Below are 23063 nucleotides of genomic sequence, written 5' to 3'. Positions count from 1 at the left end.
AGCCAATTTTTGGAGGGCAGCAAAAACAGCGGCGCCAAATCCAACACGCGTATCGTTGAGGTATTACCGATAGGGCCATTAGGCTGCATCAGTGCCTGAGGGACCAATCAATTCATGAAGGCGACAAAATCATCGTGCCAGCAGATCGACAACGCGACATAACCCCCTCCTTCGTGGAGTCTGGAGGCAGCAGCTAACCATGCAGAGGATGTATTTTAAATCCGAAAATTCCGTTTCGCTCCGCCCTTTTGCGTAGCTCCTCGCACGCCGTCACATTCAACTTACTGCAGCGCCGGCGACTATATGGGCTAATAAATTTCAGCCGAAGAGGAGAAAATGATCAGCCCGCGCTACGACCCAGCGGCTCCATGCATTTCGTTGGCAAGCAGCCTCTCGAGTTCCGTGTCACCGGTAATTGACTGTCGGAGAGACACATGACACGAGTTTTCGTTCTGCTAATGCAAGGCGTCGATTCGGTGCACCTGCAAAAGTCGTACTCCCTTGCCGGCCAACATTAGGCATAACACTGAATTTCGTGCCGCTCCATGCACCCAACTGAAACGTGCCGCAACGCTATACACGCGAAACGCTGAAGAAAAAATAACATCATTCGTTGCTCTTTGGAATTTCGCGTTCACACACTTTAAATTGATTTTTAATCTAGTGGACATATAGAGCGATTTTTTTAAATTTAAGATGGCCGTTAAAAAAAATATGTAAATAAAGACCTTCTGCACAGTTCTCTAGAACATCGACCGCCATCAAATCTTCTAGCCGGGTGTTCCGATTTAGGCACGCCAGTGAGAAGAGAGCCTATACGAGGACGGCGCCGTCATGCTATAGATGGATCACAGAATAACGGTTTGTTGGGCGAGTTGGTGCTTGAGGCAAGAGAACAGGGGTGCAACTAAGACAGTACAAGAAAGGGCCCGACACGTGCGCACATCTTCTTCATTGTGCTGTCTTAGTTTCAGCGCTGCTCTCTCGAATCCTGCACCAATTCACCGAGAATCGTTTGTGCGCATGTGTCGTGCTCTTTCTATGCTTCAGCGTGCAGAGGGAGTCAACGCCAACTTTCCAGCCACCTTAGGAAGAAAAAGTAAGAGCGTGAGTCGCGTGAACAATGTTCTGAAATTCGCGTCACTTTCTGGAAGCAGTTCCGTGCACGAGAAGGCGTTCTAGTTTAAATTATCTTCGCATTTCAGACATGACAGAGAGCCGCGCTGTTGATTCATGGTGATGCCTGCGATGAATTCAGGTATTTAGAGCTTTCTGCAGCCAAAGTACGCAAAGGGTCCACGTGTTATACGCTGCGGCAAGCACTGTTCCGAGCAAGATTACTTTCCTTCACGGTCCTTCTGCGCCGCGCTAGTCCGGCCAATGGCGTCTCTTAATGCATGGCCTTCGCCAAAAGCGACCGGGCAACGAGATTTTCTTCTCATCCGTATTAGTGGAGCTCCCACGGCAACCATAAAACCGAAACGGTCTCGAAAGGCGAGGGCCTTACGCAGAATTTGAGCTGAAGGGGTGCCATATGTCCTCCTCTGCACTTCTAAGAAATAAACCGTGTCGCTTGGTTACTTTTCGAAAGGACGGCACATCGAGAAAGGGCAGTTGACGTCTTGAATCTACTCTCGTTCACTAGAGAAAACCTGTCTGTTTTGGAATATAAGTAGGGCCCGTACACGGTCTGCGAAAGCGCTCCCTAGTGCACTCAGACGACCGGACTATGAATACATAAATGAATAAATAAATAAACAAAGTGAATTAAACGGTTACTAACTGCAAAGGGCCATGTCGAACAGCGTTACTTCACCCTCAACGCTAAACATGGCGCCCCACAGTAGGGCGACTTTCGCAAGGTACTTTCGGCAAGTGGTGACGTGAGAGACGCATGCTATCTTTGGGGCGTGACGTTTGAAGGCCGGCCTTTGGCCCAGACGGATGCGGTCGGCTCATGGAAAGTCACGGCGCGCCGGCGCCACGACGCTGCGCTTAAAAGCTTCTCAGCGGACCTAAGTGGATTGACCACGAGCGCGCACCACCGCAGGCCGTAGCTGCTAGGGCAGGACAGCGAGCAGCGCAGAGAGCATCAAGTTCGTGGAAGCTTTGTGCGTTTCGTCTAGCAGCAGGCTATTATTTCTCAATTCGGCCTTTTCGCTCAAGGGGAAAAAAAAAAGGCATAGGCTTCCTGACGAAACCACGTCAGCCGAAGTTCATATGCAAGAAAACAGCAGGGCTTTCTAATCAATAATGCGTTGGGCATTCCCAATCCTACCTGTAGAACGCATATTTTCGAACTTCATCACTCGCGTACAACGAATAATACTGTGCCTATCACTGATGGCAGACATTCGAAAGAAAGCAATAAGACGGTAGCCTATGCGGGAGTAGAAAAGGGTGAGAACAACGTGAGGGAATGGGAAGAATCATCATCATCACCATCTGTCTGACTACGTCCACTGCAGGACAAAGGCATCTTCCATATCTCTCCAGTTAACCCTGTCCTTTGCGAGCTGCGGCCACCATATCCCCACGAATTTCCTAGTCTCCTTCGCCCACCTAACTTTCTGCCGTCCCCTGCTACGCTTGCCTTCTCTTGGAATCCACTCCGTTACCCTTAAGAACCAGTGATTAGCTTACCTTCGCATTACATGCCCTGCCCAAGCCCACTTCTTCCTCTTGATTTCGACTAAGATGTCATTAACCCGCGTTTGTTCCCTCACCTACTCTACCCGCTGCCGGTATCTTGACGTTACACCGATCATTTTTCTGTCTATATCTCGCTGCGTTGTGCTTAACTTAAGCTGAGCCCTTTCCGTTAGCCTCCACGTTTCTGCACCATAGGTGGGTATGGTAAGACACAGCAGCTGTATACTTACCTCTTAAGCGACATTGGTAATGCGCTCCACCCCATTCTTCTAGTTAATTCCCTATCAAGATCCGGATCAGCGGCCGCTACCTGCTTTAAGTAGACGTATTCCCTTACCACTTCCAGCACCTCGCACCCAATAGTGAACTTCGGTTCTTTTGCAATCACTGTTGAGCATTACTTTGGTTTTTTGCATCTGAATTTTAAGACCTACCGTTGGAAGAATAAAGTGACAAAAACAATGCAAAAATGAGGAAACGTGGCCTCCGCTCTGCTGAGTGTAGGCATGCCCACGATTGTAATCAGGATACGCCGAATGAAGTAGCTTAGATATAAGTATAGAGTAGCTCCTTTAAATTCGCATCGATTTTTACTTCGCCAGGAAACACGCTACACATAGCCGGGAAGCAGTGTCTTCCGCTTGGGCTGTATTGAAGCCAACGCAATAAATACGACATGTTATTTTCAGTTTACGTAAACGCGACAGGACATTCGCTTTCAACGCTTCAAAATCACTGCGTTCAGTTCGGAACATACAAAGGGTGCTGTCTGGAGCGAGATCACGTTTCATTTGAAGCAACTACAGTATTCCACCTAGGCCACATTTCATTCTGAGCAAGTCTAGTTATTCCCACCAAAGCGGCAGGCGGCAACAATGTTTAAAAGCGAAAATTGTAAATCATAAATTGTTTCTTTTAAAACCATATTTTTTAGTTCTAATCCTCAAAGTCCTAAGGATTGACTGCGCTCCCCCCTCCATTTCCCATGGCATTGTGCTTAACACCAAAAAGATGCATGAATATAAACCCAAACCTAAACAGCCGCTTTACGCGCCATCAATATCTCCATGTCAACTACGGAAAGATGAACTTAATTTTTTTGCTATCGCGGCCTTCTTAAACGCCAGACGGATAGTTGAAAAAAAAGCAGAGATATCGTCATTCTTGCCGCATCCAACAACGCCCACACCAGCCGCACCCGCATACAAGAGCAGCGGTTTGTATGCCATACTTCAAGGAAGAAACCGTGCGTATTAAAAAAAAAAAGACAGAAAAGACTAGCACTCCTGATGGCCCAAGAAAAAACACCAACCAGCAAGAGTTCGGAAGAAGTGTACAATTCCCGCGAAACTTCTCGCCTGTTTTACCTCCTCGAATGTAGACCTACCTGCTTTCACTCGTTTCTCTTTCGCACCAGGACCAACGGGTGAGCCCCAAATCGGCTCTCCAGACATGACAGCCACCCGCTGTGCAAACGCTATATAGAAAGCTACGCAGACCCGGTCCCCTTACATGTTCGCGGTGGACGCCACAATAACAGCGACAGCTGGCGGCGCCTCTCGAGCTTATTCGCTCCGGGAACGAAGACGGAAAAAACACACACAAAAAAAGGGGGCGCGAATGGTAAAGAAGTGGAAAAGACAGCGACAGGCTGTCAGGACGTCCCTAGCCGGACGGCTAAGCCTGTCCGCGCGTTATGCTAGGCCCTTCTCGGGTCCGCTTTCTGGTTCCATACAGCATTACTGCAACTGCGTCAACAATTCCTACAATAAGGAAACAAAAAAATGCATTGGCAGTGCCCCCTTCTACCAGGCTACTTTCAAACTGCGGTATCAAAGCATTCTTGAAAGAGTAAACAGCGCTTAAAGATCACGGACGAGTAAATCAAACTCACAGGACAAGCGCTGACTCGTTACTAATTATTTTTTTTTCTACTGTAAAACATAGAATCATGCCTTACACCATCGGGAAAAAGAATTCAAACAAAAAAAAAAGGGATCTGCATTCCTTTCCGTGCGGCGCTTGTTCTCAGCCAGACCTTTCTGACTGTCGCATACGGAGGAGAGGAAACAAGGTAGAAAGGTTTCATATTAAAGCGTTTAGGCATGATGACGACTATTTCATTTCCAGTCGGAATCTCCAACCATGAAGTGAACATTCTAAAAGTTTTTCCAGGGTGAGGCTCTCGCCAGGAATTTACCTTTGAGGCTCTTTATTCTTTTAGATATCTTCGTTAGAACGATTGCTTCGTTATAGCCATACGTGACCTTGGCCACACCAGTCGCACGTCAGCGGACTTTTCTGCTGCTGCATGCTGCTGACATGCATGTCAGCCCATGTCAGCAGACTAGGGATACCGTAGCTGCATGGCGTTCAGACGGCCGCCGATATGCTTTGAAAGAACCTTCAACACCAGCCCCGAAAGTTCCTGACGCGGCCAAATATATACACTACACAACCGAATATATCAGCCTCGCCAACGCGCACAAGCTTTATTTTTTTTTTTCGCGGCACTCACAAAACGAGCCTTGTAGGCATAACAGCGCGGAGAAAAGAGTGAGACCTATCCAGTATGTTTTGCTTCATTTCCACGGCGCTCATCCTGAAGCGGATCAAGGTGAAAGAAAGCGCGCGGCAGCTATTCCGTCCCGACGGCTCCTCTTGGCTTGCTTCCCTGCATGACACACGAACACGCTCGCCATTATAACACTTCACACCATGGCAGAAAGGTCTAGTGGATAATTAGTACGCTAGATCGCAGGCTGCCGATAATTTGATCAGGGATGACAGTTTGATAAAACACACTCAAATACACTGAAGACAAATAATCTCCGCTTCTTTTTTGTTTCTTTAACACAGGAGGCCACGAGCCCCCGCGGTGGCTCAGTGGTTATTGCGTTCGGCTGCCGATCCGAAAGACGCGGGCTCGTTCCCGACCGCGGCGGTCGAATTTCCATGGAGGCGAAATTCTAAAGGCCCATGTACAGTGCGATATCAGTGCACAATAAAGAACCAAAGGTGATGGTAATTTCCGGAGCTCTTCACTACGGAGTCTCTCATAGCCTCGGTCGCTTTGGGACGTTAAACCCCCATAAACCACAGCAAACCACAGGAGGTCACGGCGTCAGTGGCTACTTCGTTGTACCCGAAGACCGTACAAACCGTGCTCACAGCTACGCCAAAGTATTTCGCCGCCCGCAGTTTGTACCCAATGCGACTGCTTTGACTATGGCCGCGTTCTCGTCGACCGAAATATTTTGCGCTTTAGTTTTCCACCACTGCCACTAATCGTGACACTGTGAAACCAGGGGCGCGTCGATACAGCCAGGAGCACCGAACACACGGTCAAACCACGCGACCACGCCATGAAAGCCGAAACCAAACTGCACACCGCACATGAGGAGCATCCAGCACAGTGGTCCTTCGAAAACGGGAGAACATCAATAACCTTGCCAAATGTCCCGACGCGAAGCGAACCCCACGCAGCATGGTGCGTGACATCGTTCAGCGGGTCGCCGAGTATCGGCGAGGACGGGTGCGCCCGCATCACAATTTCGTTGCGCCTACGCCGGCAACGCGACCAAAAAACGCTTCACGCGGGTCCTGCTCGAGGCAGGAATAGCTTTCCGCGTGTTTTGTGCGGTGCTCGATAGAACGGGTCATGGGTTTTAATTTTCATATCCCGCCTCGAATAGCAACGGAACTGTTGCGCATCATTACAAATATATACACACCCAGCGCGAAATGGCCGGTCAAGCTCGTTTGAGGCTCATTATATCCCTTTGTAAGAAAAAAATTACGAGGAACTTTAGCAGCTAAAGTGCTGAAAGGCGAAAGCCTGAGTGCTGCATTCTGCTACGCGATTGTTCACTTCACATTTTGTTGGTGCATTAATTAACTGCCAATTAATGACGCTTAAGCTTTGCCTTTAGGAGTGGAACGCGACAGCGTGTTGTAGCGCTGCCACGGAGTCCATTGAACGCCACCACCCGTTCGGCGCGATGCCTTGCCCTTTGAACGCAACGCTTTTTAAGGAAAGGAAATGGCGCAGTAATTCTCTGTCGTCTCGGTGGACACCTGAGCCGCACTGTACAGGAAGGGAGGAAGTGGAGTGAAAGCAGAAAGAGGGGCCGTAATGAAGAAAATGAAAATTGTATTTGACGAAAGAAAGTTGCGCAGTAACTGTCTCACATATTTCGGTGGACACCCGTCAAAATTCGCGCGTGGTGACATCACGACAATTTGGACCAATCTGAAACGCGGACAAATACGCCTTGCTCGTCAGTAAATTGGTTTTTGAGGAAAGGAAATGTATCTGTCTCTCATATCTCGGTGGACACCTAAACCTCGCCGGAAGAGAAGGGAGGAAGATGGGAGTGAACGAAGACACCGTGTTCATTAGACGCACCTTTGTTCCTTCCAAACCATCGAGCTGGCATGGCGAAGTGGTAGCGTGCTCGACTCGCACTCCGGAGACCGGGGTTCGATTCCCAAGCTCGGCCAATTTGTTACTCGGTTTTATTTATTTGGGCTGACAAGAAAGGTTAATTGGACTAATTGGTTAAGTAAGCAATTAACTAAACTCCAACTTGGAGCATCACTGTACGATCCCTTTAATTGGTTGCATGGTTAGTACCCAAAGTACAATTGGCCCCGTTTGAAATTCGCGCACTGTGACGTTACGACCGTTTCGACCAACTGAAAAGCGTGACATTTTCTGTCGACAGCTACTGCTTACAACGATGAGGCATTAAAGGCTTCCGCCTCAAAATTTTCTTCGCAAAAATGAGATATCAAATATATGGATTTCTTTGGTTTGGTTTATAGGAGTTTAACGACACAAAGCGACTCAGGCTACGAGGGGCGCCGTAGTGGAGGGCTCCGGATAATTTCGACCACCTGGGGTTGTTTAAGGCGTACTGACATCGCACAGTAAACGGGCAGTCTATAAATTTCCCGGTGGAGGACTGGTCAGTGTGCAAGCCCAAATACATATCTTCCAGAACCTTAACACAAGGCTTTTCTGCACTTTGGTACTAATTTGATTAGCTATTACTTCAGTAAATGCCTTGTAAAAAACACAGTAAGCCCATCAGTCTAATTTATCAAGTCCTTAACGCCCCCTTTCTTACGGATCAAGATGAAGTTAGCGCTCTAACTCCGGTACATCATTTTAGTCGGATACAATTGAAGTATCACTCGGGTTATTATACTCTCAGACAACCTTTCTGTTTTGGCAGCGCTCGAAACCTCGGGTGATACTCCTATGAGCCGTTCCCTTCAATTTTTTATTCCTCCACATGTTACAGAAGTACGCTTTCACTGGGTCCGTGGGCACTGTGACATTGTTTCTAATGAGAGGGCTGATTTTTTAGCAAAGTCTGCCCTTGATGGTCCTATTGTCCCTTTCGTCCCAAATACTGTTTACTTGACTCTAGCACGCTTTCAGCGATTCCAGCGTTTCCACACCTTGAGCCATGAGCCTCTCCTCGCTGCAGCGGATTTTCAACACCTGGCATTTCCTTGGAGTGTGCAGATGTGCAGTTCGAGGCAATGTGAGGCGTCCATGACCCTTTTGCGCTGCAGGATACCGCGGCTTATTCTTTATTTATGCCGATCGGGGCTTTCGATATCCAACCTTTGTGAGTCTTGTGGCGAAATTGAGTCTATAGAACATTTTTTCCTCTCCTGCCGGCGGCTCGCTGGTCTCCGTAGAATTTACTTGGAGATACCCCTCGCTCGGCTTGGGCTTCCTCTATCTATTCCGATTCTCTTATCCTTCGGGGCAAGCGCCAAGGGATATGCCCTGAAACCAGTGTTCGATTCTATTCACGATTATATAATTTCATCTGGTAGATTCCTCTGCTAGAATGTGAATTCACAACTTTTCTTTCTCCGTATTTTTTGTTTTGTACAAATTCTAGCTCTGCGTCCCAAATTTTAAATTTAAATATACTCCATTCCCTGTACATGAGTGCGTTTTTATCCGATATGCACCCTGGCCAATCCCCCGCCGTGGGTATGTGCCATTCAGCCTGAGGACATTATCATCATCATCATCATCAATTGAAGAACGAAGAAGCAATGTCCCCCAAGCGAAGCCCTCCACCTAATGGCGCCGATCTATTGTCATGACACCGCGGTCAATCATCTTGCACTTGGTAGCGTGGCACCGCTGGTGGCTACGATGTGCAGTGATCGCGACGTAATAAAAACAGATCGATGCACTGGTTGTAGGGCCTGTTTTGGTGGGCATTTGCTGCTTCGTTCTTGAGCTGTATCTGACAACAGTTCCGTTCTTGCAGCCAAGGACTAATTGGGTCGTCTTTTTTTTTGTCTAGTTTTTACCGAATAAATGATAAGACTCACAGGTGACCACAGTCACTGCATTCTTCTGCACTATAAAGCGCTATTCTGAAAACTGAATTTCCCTTGCCTACACAAAGCTTTTAAAAGTTCAAGCAGAAAACAAAAGACGAGTGATACGAAAGCTACCGGTGAAAACTTATTCAAACAAAATTTTCTGCACTGTAGAGAGAACCCCCGGTTTCAAGACGCGCGTTCCATCTAAATGAACTGTTTACAAACTTCAAACATTTCGCGCGCTTTCGAAACAATGCACGCAGCCACGCCGGGTAAAAGTTCCACCTACTTACAATCCCTCCGGAGAAGTAGGGTCAAGATGCTCATCTACATAAATTTCAGTGAACCGAGCGCAGAACTCATTGCTAATGCAGAACGAGGGTTGCACATGACACGGCATACGTTAGACCCCCGACCAACGAAGCCTCCGGTGGCTATTTTAGCCAACCCCAGCCTAGTGTAGCGCCTAGAGTGCGCTAAAATTGTTATCTGCACCTTCCGAGACACCAATATCAGACTATGGGCAGGAACTGACCGGCACTCAACCACTTTCGTCTGACTTTCCCAAGCTTTCATCCAAGGCTTGCTCGTGCAAGGCCGACGGTACCATATAGCCGGCGGTCTGGGTGGAAAAGTTCTTCGGCTCTCTGTTCTGTTACGTTCAAACTGCTCGTTTTTTTTTCTTTTTTCAGACGCAAGGAGCGCAAGGGAAAACGGCATTACATGTTCTCGGTACTCTAATATTTATAAATTTGGAAGGACCCTTAACGCACACTAAGGATACCGTCGGAAGGGTCCTTGAGAGTCTAGACTCTGCCTGTTAGGTAACCCACAAGCTTCTCTTGATACGTACCCATAAACGACATCGTAGCCTCCAGATCAAAACAAAACAAAGTTCACGCGGCACAAAAGCAAGGCTGAAGTCGTAAGTATAAGCCATGCTAACTTTTAAGCGAGTATCCAACTCTACAAGGGATTCAGAAGGCTCGTTTAGAGCGCTCATTAAATACATAAGATGTTCCCACAACCCGGCCTCCGCTACGCAGAGCGCACAGTCCTTACGCCACCGTCCAAATTCCTGCAGGTCCTCCTTAACGCAACATGCACGATGATATCAGGCATAACGGATAAGTATCAAACGACCCCCCCCCCCCCCCCGCCCTCTCCAGCACCATAATCCAGAAGTATAATGACAGGTATTAGGAAAGTACATGCGTAGATATGGCCTAGGACAATGTTCTGTAATTATATTTTTGCTTGAGAGAGGGTGAATGCTTTCGTGTCTTTGCCGTGCCGTCGCTAGGGTTCACGTTCGATACTGGCTATATACTGGCTTCGACACATATTCCTTGCTTGGAAACAGCCCAGGCAGTCACAGCCGGTAGTCGCCAGTGATGCAGAATGAAATGATTGAATCGGAAAAGGAATATATAGGAATATTACAAGATGGAAAGTAATAATACAAGATATGTCTTCCAATATCAGCAATTGTGTATGCTCTCACGCTTGCGATCTTCTTCAAGCACGCTAAAAAAAGAAACATGTGGAAAACCCGGAAAGGTGCTTTAAGAGCACTTTCCGCACGTCTAGATGCACTACACAGCGATATTCGTCAGCGCCACTTTCCGCGGAAACTGCGCTGCACGCTGCGACACATTTCGCCGTCAACCTCAGCGCCCTCGCGCCCTTTAACTCTCGGGGTCTTAGCGACATCGATAGCATGCTCTTTTCAGCATAAAGCTATGAACAGTGCTGCCACTTCTTAGCGGAGAGTTTTAGCACATCGTATCTGCGCTCTTGTTTTGCTTAACCGGCGAGCGGGACCGCTACGGAGCATGCACAAAATGTTCAAGCGACAGTTCACGAGCGAGCCGGCACCTTCGCTCTGCTCGCGTGAGGGTCAAGCGGAGCGCGAAGCGACGCTAGCCAACCAGCCATTCATTCCAGCATCGCAGCTTTCGCTTCACAAAGACTCCTATCACATATTCGTGTTGAATAATAAGCGCCCGAAGCCTCTGGTGTTGAGCAAAAAAATGTTTTCAAAGAAAATATTTCGCTGCGCATCCAGACAATAAACTTTTTATTTTTTTCACTGATATACTTCACCTATCCTAACCAAGGCGTGGTTTTAGAAGTTCGACTCTACATCAGCTCGAAAATTGAAACGATGTTGAGGCAGCGATCGAGTATCGAGCGTTGGCGAGCGTTGGCTCTGAGCTTTTCCATTGTTGCGTAAAGTGATTAACAACTGTTATAACGATTTTGTGCATGCATTCTTTAATGACGGCAGAACGCTGCCCCTTATACATATCAGTCAAGGCAATCCATGTGCATCGCCGCTTATCGATCGGATATTACATCATGATCACGTGGCGTGTATCCGTCTTCCTTATATCCGACACAAATGCGTTATATCCAAATTTTAAATTCCAAACGAAATTTTTCTAGCAACTTGCACAGCACAAGAAGATAAATAGTTTGACACCACCCCAACGTTCAACTTGGAATGGTTCGGCCGCAATGGCCGTTTGAAAGTTCGAGGAAATTGTGGTTTGGGGTGTCAAAGGTCGTCGGTGCGAATCCTGTCGCAAACTAAGCTCTGAGCCAAGTATTAATTTTGAGCTCTATTACATGCTGAACTGTTTGGCACCACTCCGAACCTTCTGCGTCAACTAGGTGGTCCACAATCTGTATACGAATGGTGGAGCGAAGTGGTCAAACTTTGATGGTTCACAAACTGGATTATATACAGCGAAACGAAAGTATAGATTTGTATTGCAGCATCCGAGTGCCGCTGATAGGTAAACTCTGCTATGCAGCCGACCTAGACATACCGTATGCTGCCATGGTGTGGCACCACTTCGTTACACAGTATGGCTGTCATCTTGGTCACGTAGTAAGTATGCAGTCACACCGTAAAACAGCGCGCTTACACGGGACGAAGAAAGAAGACACGCACACACACAGCGCTGTGTGTGTGCGTGTCTTCTTTCTTCGTCACGTGTAAGCGCGCTGTTTTACGGTGTGATCATGTACCAACTGGCCCGGCAACTATCCTTAATGAAGTATGCAGTGTTATGAGATGGTTAGCATTGCATCCACAACTTTGACACACAGTTTGCAATGAGCTTGGATTGCGGAAAACATGACCTTGAGAAACGCGAGTAAGTAGAGCTAACGCTCTAAAATGCCATTTCACAGGCGTCACTCCTGTAAGACTATATTCAGTGCGAGGGGAGAGAGAGTTCAGAAAAAAAAAAACAATTCTCTACTAAAGCTGTCTCGTATAGCATCTCCTAACTTGTAAACAGAAGCAAGGACAGCAACAGAATGAGGAACAGCGATAGTGGAATTTAATAACATCATCGCGGTTGACAAGAGAGCAGCGCACGAGAAAGTATTCAAAACTGCAGAGCACTTACCGGCCCAGAAAGCTTTGATCACTGCAACAAAATACGCATGAAAATACGTCTGACGGCTTACACGTCCACACCGTCTAATTTCCTCGCATGCCATTCGCAGAGCATAATTGTTGCGGAACATCGCCACCAGAATCCCTAATACCATCCGCGAAAGGAATGAGTCGGACCTGCCACGCGACGGCCAATTCTGCGACGACTGTGCAACGGCACCAAAGCTGCCACTGTACCACCCCTTGAGCGATACCGTAAGCGGATTGTAGTTATTTGTCCTTATGGGGCTACTTGTGACCGCACCGTTCATCTCTAGAAAAAGCAACAACTACGGTCGGTACCATTCAGAGAATAACTATTAATATAGAGCACTTTAAAAAAGTGATATATAAACAGTTTAAAGCTATGCTAAAAGAATATAGTAATAAACTCAACCGCTAGTCTCCCTCTCATTAGCTGACCGACTATTACCTAATCAAACATTAGTCGAATAGCTCATGCTACACCAGGGCCGTAGCAAACGGGCTGCTAACGAAACTGAAGCTTATTGGGCCTTCAAGTACCACCGACCTACTGAATAAAAAAAAAAGAGACTGCTGCGTTTTCCCCACCAACCTCTTCTTGGAACGGCATATTTATACACTTCTCCCCTTCACCGCCTAATTCCCCGAAAGCCCGAAAGCTCGAAAGAAATATCCTTCCAACGTCATTGTTCTGTATGATGACGTGAAAGAAAAGAAAACGTCCGCTAGCTCTGACTCCATAAAACTTGTTTGTCTTGACAGCCTCTTTGTTTCGGCCTTATGCGATCACCGAATGTAGTAGTTATATTAGCTACCCGTAACGCCGAAATGGCAAAAAGGATTGACAACTGGGGCCTTCAACGAACATTGTGCAATTTCGCCCCCGCCTAAGAGCTACACGGCAGCACTCCATAGATGCCTCTTTCTTTCACTTACCTAAATCAACTTGCTCTCTTCAGACCAACACTTTCTGGTAACGTCGAACTGAGATTTGCTCCATTCGGTGCATATATATATATATATGTATATATATATATATATATATATATATATATATATATATATATATATATATATATATATATATATATATATATATATATATATATATACGAGGGGGTACCCAAAAGAAACCGGACTAAATTTTTGGGTCGGCAAAGCTTCTGTGGTACCGCGTTTTGCCACTAAGAGCGCATAGAACGAACATTCTAGAGTCAGTAAGCCGAGTGCCGTCGTTGAAGGAGGTCAGATTAGTTTAGGCAGAGTTTTAGAGTGACGACTATTTTGTGTGAATGTCGTTTTTTCAATGGCTGATTTTCGTTGACAGCGTGCGCCGGTGACATTCTGATTTTTGCTGGGAAAAAGTTGAATGGAAACTCTTGAAATATTAAGAAAGACGTACAAGTACGATGCTATGGGGACAATTCAAGTGTTCCTGAATCGAATCCTGAATCAAAGCAACAATCATGCCAATGGAAAACTTCAAATTCACCTCGCCTCATGAAAGCTCGTCAGGTGAAACCAAACCTCAAAACAATGCTGATTTGTTTTTTCGACGTGAGAGGAGTCGTCCATTGAGAATTTGTTCCGCAGGGTCAGACAGTTAGCCAGGCTTTCTACTTGGATGTTTTGAAAAGATTGGGCAACAGTGTGTGGTGGAAGCGACAAGATTTGTGGCGGTCGGGTGACTGGTTTTTCCATCATGGCAATGCCCCTGCTCACACAGCCCTGTCTCTACGACAGTTTTGGACCAAAAATCGCATGACCCCTATTCCTCAACACTCATACTCTCCCGACCTTGCCCCGTGCTACTTTCTTTGTTTCCTAGAATGAAAAAAATAGGTGAATGAAAAGCGTTTCGCTGATGTTGCTGAGGTGAAGAAAAAACGACGAAGACACTGTCAAGCATCACAAAAGATGAATTTAAACAATGTTTTGAAAAATGGAATGAAAGATTCGACAAGCGTATCATTGCAAGTGGGGAATACTTTGAAGGAGAGTGAAGGTCTGTGCTTAAAATGTGAGCAAATAAGTTCAAACAAAAATAAGTCCGGTTTCTTTTGGGTACCCCCTCGTATATATATATTCGCCTCACTGGCTGCGACTTCATTCTCTTTCACCTGTAAATTTACATCGTCATCGCTTGGGGCTGTTCGCTTGGAACACGTCTCTGGCACAGGGCTAGAATAAACGTCTTACGTGAAGTCTTCCCTTACAATATATATATATATATCAATCAGTCATTGGGCATACTGGTCAGATAGAGTGTACTGATTACTGTATTGAAACTATTGCGATCATAGCAGAAAAAATTCAAGGTAAGAGCAGATGCCTGCACAAGGCCATCGCAGCTCGCCAAAATGACTACTTCTAGGCACACAAGCACTGGCGGCTTCTCCGCAGTAGAAGCCCCCATGCCGCAGTGCATCCTTTACAGGAGACGGGCGGAAGCAAAAACCGAAGGGCCCAAACGGCTTGCTTCCGTTGCTTTGATTATCTTTTCATCTATTAAAACAGTATAGCACTAACCCGGTTCTATATCATAGTAAAGTAGTCCACATTTTGCAAAAGAGCGGAGTCCACTGACGTGATAGATAAATTCGTCTCGTTAATGAACTGTCACAACTCCCTTGAAAAAGACGGAGTAAAGACGCACCAAGCAGCAGTGCTGCAATACCGCCTATAGCTCACACATCCCAAAAAGATGATAGTGGCAAAACAATGTGATAGTCTTGCCTGTACGGCACACAACCGTAAGCCCTCAAAGACGATTGTATGCCGGGATTACGTCTGTATGTCAGCTACTTAAGCCTTCGAATCTGCACCAGAGCAACTGAAACTGACCGAGAACATCCGGTAATCGACTAGCCGATCGACCAGCTGATCGACTAGCTAAAAACATACTCCGGTAGCCACAGCCCTGCGCTAGTTGAGAGACGCAACCGGTTTCAGGATTTGCGCCCGGCATCCGCCAATTATATTTTCGTTTTCAGCAGCGGATCATTGTGAAAACGCGCAGTCGTACCTAGCATTCCTGAGGTGTCACTTTACAAATTGGTAGCTACGGTGATGAGTGCGAATGTGGCCCGAAAAACCGAGCTCAATTTGAAACGTACGTGAAACTTCACTTTACAGATAGATTTCATGCGACGCGCCATAGGGTCGCGAAAAATTCGAAAAACACAGTACGTCTGAACTCTAGCGTTATCTAAAAGTCTACGTACATTTTTATTGCATTCCGTGTGCGTTCGTCGTGCGCGTATCGGCAGCGCCGCCAAGGCAAAGGTGCGAAACACGCGCGCGAAGTGTACTAACAGCAGCTGGTAAGGTGCACAAAACCGAAATGAGGTTCGATTCCGTCGTTCACCGCGCGCCACGTATCGAGAGGGTAATATCCCAACGTATCCTGCACGCGCATGGATAGCACGGTAGCACCCGGCCTGTCACGTTCGCTACGGCTCATTCTGGTTGTCGGAATTGTATTTTGGCGCAGCCCTGGAACAATTTCACCAGGCGTTACCCATCTGCAGCGGAAACTGGCGCAAGTTTGATGCAATGGCGCAGTTTCGCGCAAGTGGTGCAGGGTTCACATCACTGCATCTGGCACGTGACTTTTCCATTTGATTTTCGTTTTATCTGCGGGCCTCCGAATAAAATAAATGCTACTGGCCATCCACTTCCTTCTTCGCCTTACTTTATCAAAATAACCACCTTCACCACAAAAAAAAAAAAGGAGGGGGGGGGGGGGGGTGCTGTTCCCTCGCAAGGATGTTGGCAACTCTGACCAAAGTGGTATCCAAGTGCCTGTGACAGACACCCCTGGGCCTTCGTCACTGCAGTGTTCCGACCTCCTTGTCTGCATCGCGAGCGTGCTATGGATGCTAACTCATGACTCATAAGATCGTTACGACACGATCGTGCTTCCTGCTAGAATCGCCAGCCAGTGTCCAATGGCAGCCATCGCCAAAAACCTGCACCGATGGAAAGGTGCGCGCAAAGCCGCAAAACGAACGAAACCGTACTGTACAATGCCAGTGTGTGGACTGCAGTAAATTCTACGCCGCGGGAACGCTCAAAACTCACGAGTGGCAACACGGACTCCCACAGCTTTAATTCGCAAGTTGTCCGGCAACGTACATCACCACGCTTTCTCGAATCAACAGAATTCCCCCTCCCCTCTTGGCTTTTTCAACCCACTCTCCTCTGTAACGCTTCGGCGCAGCAGGACATGCTCTAAACAAATTAACAAGCTTCAGTTATACCCAAGCCCACGCACTCTCATTATCACGTCTCGCTCGATAATGACAATACAGCGGGCTAAGTAAGCGCGCAGAGAAAGCTCGTCTGGCCAGCTTCATTCCGGTCGGCGTCGCGGAAATCAATTATCTCCTTTCTTTAATGCAAAATTACGGTTAGGAGAGTAGAGCGGTAACAGGCTTATGCCTTACATGAAAAGCGACGCCCAGATTCAAAGCGGCGACCGAAACGGGATCGAAGCACAACCAATGAACTTATCAGCAGAATTAGAGATTTTTTTTATGCGAAGCATATTACTAGAGCTACACTACAGCCCGTCGAGCACGGCGGTGGAGCTACCATTGACCTTTAGCGTGACCACGTGACACCACGTGACAACATGACGTCACAGCAGATGAGAGATGGGCTGCCGGCTCGCGCGGTCGGCCGCGGCGGTGGAGGCTCCACATCAGAGGCGCGGCGGCTGACCACGTGACAACATGACGTCACAGCAGAGGAGAGATGGGCTGCCGGCTCGCGCGGTCGGCCGCGGCGGTGGAGGCTCCACATCAGAGGCGCTGCAGCTGACCACGTGACGCTACAGCAGCGGTATAAAGCTGAGCTTGCCTCGCTCTCCGGGCACTTACGAGGCGGCCAGGTGTTGGGATGCCGCCTAGAAGAAGGGCTGATTTGAACGAGAAGCGAAAGCTGCTGTAGCCGGTGCTGGTGCAGCGGTTGTACAATCTGCATTGAATTCACCGATGATCCCGTATATGGGCCGCCGCGGTGGCTCAGTGGCTATGGTGCTCGGCTGCTGGCCCGAAAGACGCGGGTTCGATCCCGGCCGCGGCGGCTGAATTTCTTTGGAGGAGAAATTCGAGGCCCGTGTACTGTGCGATGTCAGTGCACGTTAAAGAACCCCAGGTGGTCGAAATTTCCGGAGCCCTCCACTACGGAGTCTCTCATAGCCTTAGTCGCTTTGGGACGTTAAACCCCATAAACCAAACCATCCCGTATATAGCTGTCACGGCAATCCTTGCTACACTTCTAGTGGTTGTATTAAAATGACCAAGTATTCAACCAAGGAAAGCCATGTATTACCAAGCCTAGCCATCAATATGCTTCGCATCTGACTAGGCTTAACCTTAGCTAAGCCTCAGCCAATTTTTTTGTGGTGCTGATCAATGAGAAATTAGTAGGGCAATCATTTTATGCACGAAATGTAATTGAGAACATAAAAGAAGCGAATATCGTAAATATTCCCTCACTTCCCTACTACTGTCGACTCAATAGTTTAACGAGGACATCGATTCTGGCATCCCTGATGCCGTAGGAAGCAAGAAGGTGTTCTCCCACAGCTGCCGCTCTCACCGTTAGAGCACTTTCCACGTGGCGCTTGCGGTAATGCAGAACTCTCAAGGTGAGCCTTCACGCAACACAAATGCCCCAGATTGTAGTAAGCTGGACAGCCACCACCATAGATCAGTTGGTACTGCGCCGCACGCGTCACATGGAGGTCGTGGGTTGGGATTCCAGTGGCGGCATGTGATTGCTTTTTCTTCTACTTCCTAACTGATTTTCTTTCAGGCATAAAATGAATACGCTATCAATTCATTATTGATCACTACCAGAAATTTTAAAAAGGTTGCCTCTATGCTGTTCCTAATTTCGCTGACTCTTGGCTTCCTTTATGTGTATGTCGTAACGAGCTCCTCATTTCCCTACCCCTGCCTGCTCACTAGCAGTATTAGTATAGGTACAAGCAGATATATAAAAGGCGAATGCCCCCGCTAAATAACATCTTCCTTGGCATTGCGCATGGGCCAAACCATACGTTATATGAGACCGAACTGTTGCGAACGTTCGAGTTCAAAATTCTGTTTATGCCGTTTAGCCTACGTGGCTCTTACGAGCGCAAAGAGGATTGTGTTGATGACAAAGGGACGCCCTCTGAAGCGAGGGGCGCTTGCCTGAAATCGAACTCACCGCTGCAACTGCGTTTTTCGATACCTTCATTGCCTATGAATGGCGGATCTTTTTCCCGTTTCAACTCATCTCATCGAAATAAAAAAAACGGGGGGGGGGGGGGGGGGAGCGGGGGGGGGGAAGTGACTCGAGTCTACTGTTCTTGAATTGGTGTGACGAGCCAGCCGCTCCTAAGCCTGACGAAACGTGTCGGTTTGTTGAAATTATGTGCGTTGTAAACACCAGAAAGCCCCTCTGAGTCTACCATTTGTCACCAGATTTTCGTTTGCGTACGTTAGACTAAGAGCGCTGATATGACATACAGCGTATCAGATTCTGAAATATGCTTTCGTTTTGCGTACGTAAGTCCATGGACTGTCTTCTATAACTTACTAGTTAGCAGTGGTCAGCAAATGACTAAGAGACAGCATGGGGGGTTGTTAAAAAAAAAACGCCCTTGAAGGAGGATACCTGGCACCGTATTGGGGCCTAAACTCAACGCACCGAAAAGGCAACTGATGCTAGTCGCGTGACAACAAGACCCACGAGTGAAACCTAGCCGGAACCCGGCATCGTGCAAGGGCACCGTAGAACGGTACCTAGGTTGAGCGGAGCGGAGAAGCTATTTTCACCATTTGGACACTTCCTTTAATCTCAGTGTTTTTTTTTTTCTGTTTAAACTGTACGCTTTTAAATGTAAATATTCGCCGAGGAAAAAAGTACAAAAACTAATCAAAAGTATAAGTTCGAAGCTGCATGAAGAGAAAAAAGTTCAAAGGTATCGGTAGAGCGCATGGAAAAATCGAGCCACCGTCTCGTAAGGTCTAGAAACAAAGGGAACAAAAACAGAAAGAGACAGATTAATTACATCAACAACATAATGAAACTAAGCAAATCTTACACTCTTCCACAGCAGTGGCAAATTGAGTTCTTAATATGCTGCGGCGGCCCACTTAGGTTTGCGTGAAGACGACACAGATTATTCTGCCAGCGCGTTCTAATGCTTGATAAAAATTTAAACAACTACGAATAATCGTTTGATACAGCCGGAAATAGGATAAACATTACTATGGTGATGTCTTGATGTTTCGTGAGTCTTGATGTCGAAGGAATGTGATTATATTTCCCTCATGGAAATCACAAAAAAAAATAAGGGGAAGAAATGTTAGGCACTGAAAAATGGTTCTGAACGACGGAAGTAGGGCTAGTTCGCAGAGACGAGTTGGTGAGTGAATGCGGCAATATCTACTTAGCCTTGCACCGAGTCGCTGAATGCGCGCGAGTTCGACTGAAATCAGCCACATAGTGCGAATACCGGCGACTCGACCGTAGCACATACTGTAACATACAACAACAGGTCTTGTAAAGGATTTGGAACCAAGGTACTTTATATCCTAAGGATAATGATCACACTGCGTCTTAGTTTCCAGAATACCTTGCAAGCCTGAATGTCGCATTTTCAGTTTGAGTATATGACTGTAGGTCTGATGGAAGTGTTGCGAATGCTCAGATACTTATATAAACTAACTCCTGCAAGTATATGCCACCATTATCTTAAAACTATGTCGAGTAGATTTTTTTGCTCCTAACACTGACATTGTCAAACGTTCAGTGGTTACCACATTCGCCTCGCATATGGGAGGTGCTGGGTTCGATTCCCAGTGAGGTTTGGTATCCACGGGTTTTCCAAAGGGTACAAGATTTCTCCTGTCCTGGTGCTCGGCTCTTCCAAGGCAAAATTCTAGGAAAAGAGTATTTGGCAAATCCCTCCCTCGACGGGTTATCGATCCTCAGATGACCGATATCATCCTTGTGCGGTAAAGCCCATTGTTCACTTGCCAACCATGTCCGATACCCCGTTCACCAAAGTCGCAGCTTCACGCCATGAAACGCTTGACAAGGATCTGAGGCGCTCAAGCGGCTGGCGAGCATAGGCCGAACAAATTGTGATATTATTTTATCCAACCGTCCGAAATAGGATTATGATGTTCATATTGCTGGCTACTGCTCTTTGCCGCGATACTTTCGTGTGAACCTCGTGAGGAACGAACGCACTCCAGGGGAGCTATGCCGGAAGGCCCGAGTTTGGCGCTCGCCCGAGTTTCATCCGAGTTTGCGATGACGGCAGTCAGTGAACGAAGATAGCGCGGAACGTGCGCAGGCAGCGGACAATAAAATGTAGAGATAAAGCCACGTAAAGGCGATACAAGCGCACCCTGCGCGCCTGTTTCACACTTCAAACACAATACACTGCGCAATACCAGGTCGCAGCGCTACCTGAAGTTATCAGCGCCATATCAGCAATCGCGAAATCGTGACTTCTCTGCTATCTATCTGCACACTCGCCGCTAGCTGTTTGTCACGCCTTTTCGGGCGCGGCAAAGGCGTGTCTTCTCTTTCAGCTCTATCTCTCTCTCCATTTCCGAAGACGAACAGTGCGCACTAGGTGCACTCTTGTATCAACCCTTTCTCTTCTCTCGAATACGTTAAAAGGCAACAGATAATATTATGAACATTTTGTTCATTTCCAAATGTATTTTAAAATCTGAATCCAATGAAGCGTTGTTGAAAAGCATAGATTTAGGAAATTAACAAAGATTTGACACTCTCTGCCGCTAGAGGCGATAGTGAGGCCATTGCTTGCAGCGTGGCTTGCATACGAACTAGAGCGGCAGCCCACCGTGTCGAAAACGAGAGAGCTCCTGCGCTGACACGCCGCCGGTATAGCGCTGCCTTCGACTGGAAAGACTGGGCAACTACTACACGCTGAATCTGTCTTATTTTTCGGCCATTGCGATAATATATTTTATTGTGTCGTATATCAAAATATAACAGTCATGCATCTTCTGGCTTGCATAATAAACAAAAGCAAAAAACTGAACTTCACTGCACCTCCGCGTCACTGCTGCTCTCTGCAGTGACCTCAGGTGGAGCTCTCCGCTGCTAGGGCCGCTGCCGCACCCCGCTATGGCCAACCATTGCTTTTAGTACGCTCTTGGCGAATCTCAGCGGTAGAAATTAGACAGTTTTAGTATAGCGTTTGCGTTTTTTGCGTACGCAACACGCAAGATGTTTGCGTACGCTAAATTCAAAGCGCGAACAACACTTTTAGGTGAGCGTTTGCGGACCGTTCCGCAATAGCCGCTAAGTAGACATACAACATCCAAGTTCAGCCCCGTTTGGGTAAGTGCCTAGCGCCACCACACGTCGAAAAAAAAAATTGAGGTCGTTTTGATCCAAGTGCTAAAAATGGCTGTTGCCATGACGACAGTGTACACAACCTGTCGTTAGGCTTACGGGCTTGAAAACAGACTGCTATCTCAAAAGTACCGGCAAGTTATCGCACATAGCATTGCGTCCCAGTTAAACGACAGAAAGCGGAAGCGAATACCACCGTTTATTGCCAGTTGAGCGCCGAATAACTCAATGACGAGGTATTTTAGAACCGAAGCGGGCAAAACAGGACGCCGCCATGTTGTCTCCGCAAGCCCCGCAAAGACGCTACGCTATTTCCAGAAAATTGCGTGCGTATACGCTAAACGCTAAGCTTCTTTTAGCGTTCTGCGCATGCGCATTCTACATGCGCTATTTTATTGCGTACGCAAAGGTTTTGTCTATTGGCCGTGCGAGCGGCTGTGATGCGGTGTGAGAAAAAAAATTGCTGTTTGGCTGTATTCAATGATTCATTACGTATGCCTGATGTGTGTGACGCCTCTTTAGTGCACTGCGGATGCGAAGAGCGTGCTACCCAGCGACACAACTCATCCTATGTCATCAGACGCTGACTAAAAGCTGTGAAGGTGGTGGCGCGCGTATCTGCGTAGTATTTGTTAACGTCGCGCACTTCAAGGTTTTGCGGACTGGTTTGATCACTAACGTCGATCGCCGTTGTATACCGCAGGGACATCGCAATAATATCGTTCGGGCAGATGAGGGATCCTGTTTGTAATAATGGAATCGGACTTATAACAGAGAAAGGTGTTACGGTTGTGAAGTACGCAGTGCTTGCGTGCTGGAAATTACAAACACTTTATTGCACTGGGTCTGGAGCAGCAATCGTTTATCGATCCCAGATGTGATTGACACATTGGTGCTGAGCTTTATCACCGATGAAAGCACGGCCAAGCCAAACACCTGTGATGCGATGTTGTTGGAGTAGGACGTGCTCCAAGCACCGGTTCGTCGTCGTGCTCCGTCTTTGACGCCTTGCAAGCAGGTGTGACGCGCCTTCAGCGTTGTGCTGTGTCTTACGTGGTTGCAACAGGCTATAGTGTTGTGCAATCTTGGTATGCGAGCGAAGAAATCGGCGGCTTTCGCCACGTTGTGTGTCCTTCGCAGAGGTGCTTAGATTTATCAGCGATGACGTCCGTTTTGCCTGTTATATTTCGATAGTCAACATCGTCGATGTCTG

The 23063-nt window shown here is 47.3% G+C and overlaps 1 protein-coding gene across 4 annotated transcripts in view; it reads right to left on the bottom strand.

Annotated features, from left to right (window-relative positions):
• The window catches only part of LOC149351808 (procollagen galactosyltransferase 1-A-like), a 294955-nt gene that overhangs the window by 2138 nt on the left and 269754 nt on the right, over window positions 1-23063 (bottom strand). For 2 of the 4 annotated variants that reach the window (XR_016290655.1, XR_016290656.1), the window contains one exon: window positions 5116-5326. The exons of the other annotated variants lie outside the window; for them this stretch is intronic. The gene's annotated coding sequence lies outside the window, so the exon portion shown is untranslated. Of the gene's footprint in view, window positions 1-5115; window positions 5327-23063 lie in introns of those variants that run through there. 4 annotated transcript variants of the gene reach the window in all.

The sequence above is a fragment of the Amblyomma mixtum genome, chromosome 3 (assembly GCF_055824585.1).
Source record: "Amblyomma mixtum isolate Tamu chromosome 3, ASM5582458v1, whole genome shotgun sequence".
NCBI classification, from domain to species: Eukaryota; Metazoa; Arthropoda; class Arachnida; order Ixodida; family Ixodidae; genus Amblyomma; species Amblyomma mixtum.
Note: the sequence above shows the minus strand (reverse complement) of the source record. Positions and strands in the feature narration are given on the sequence as shown.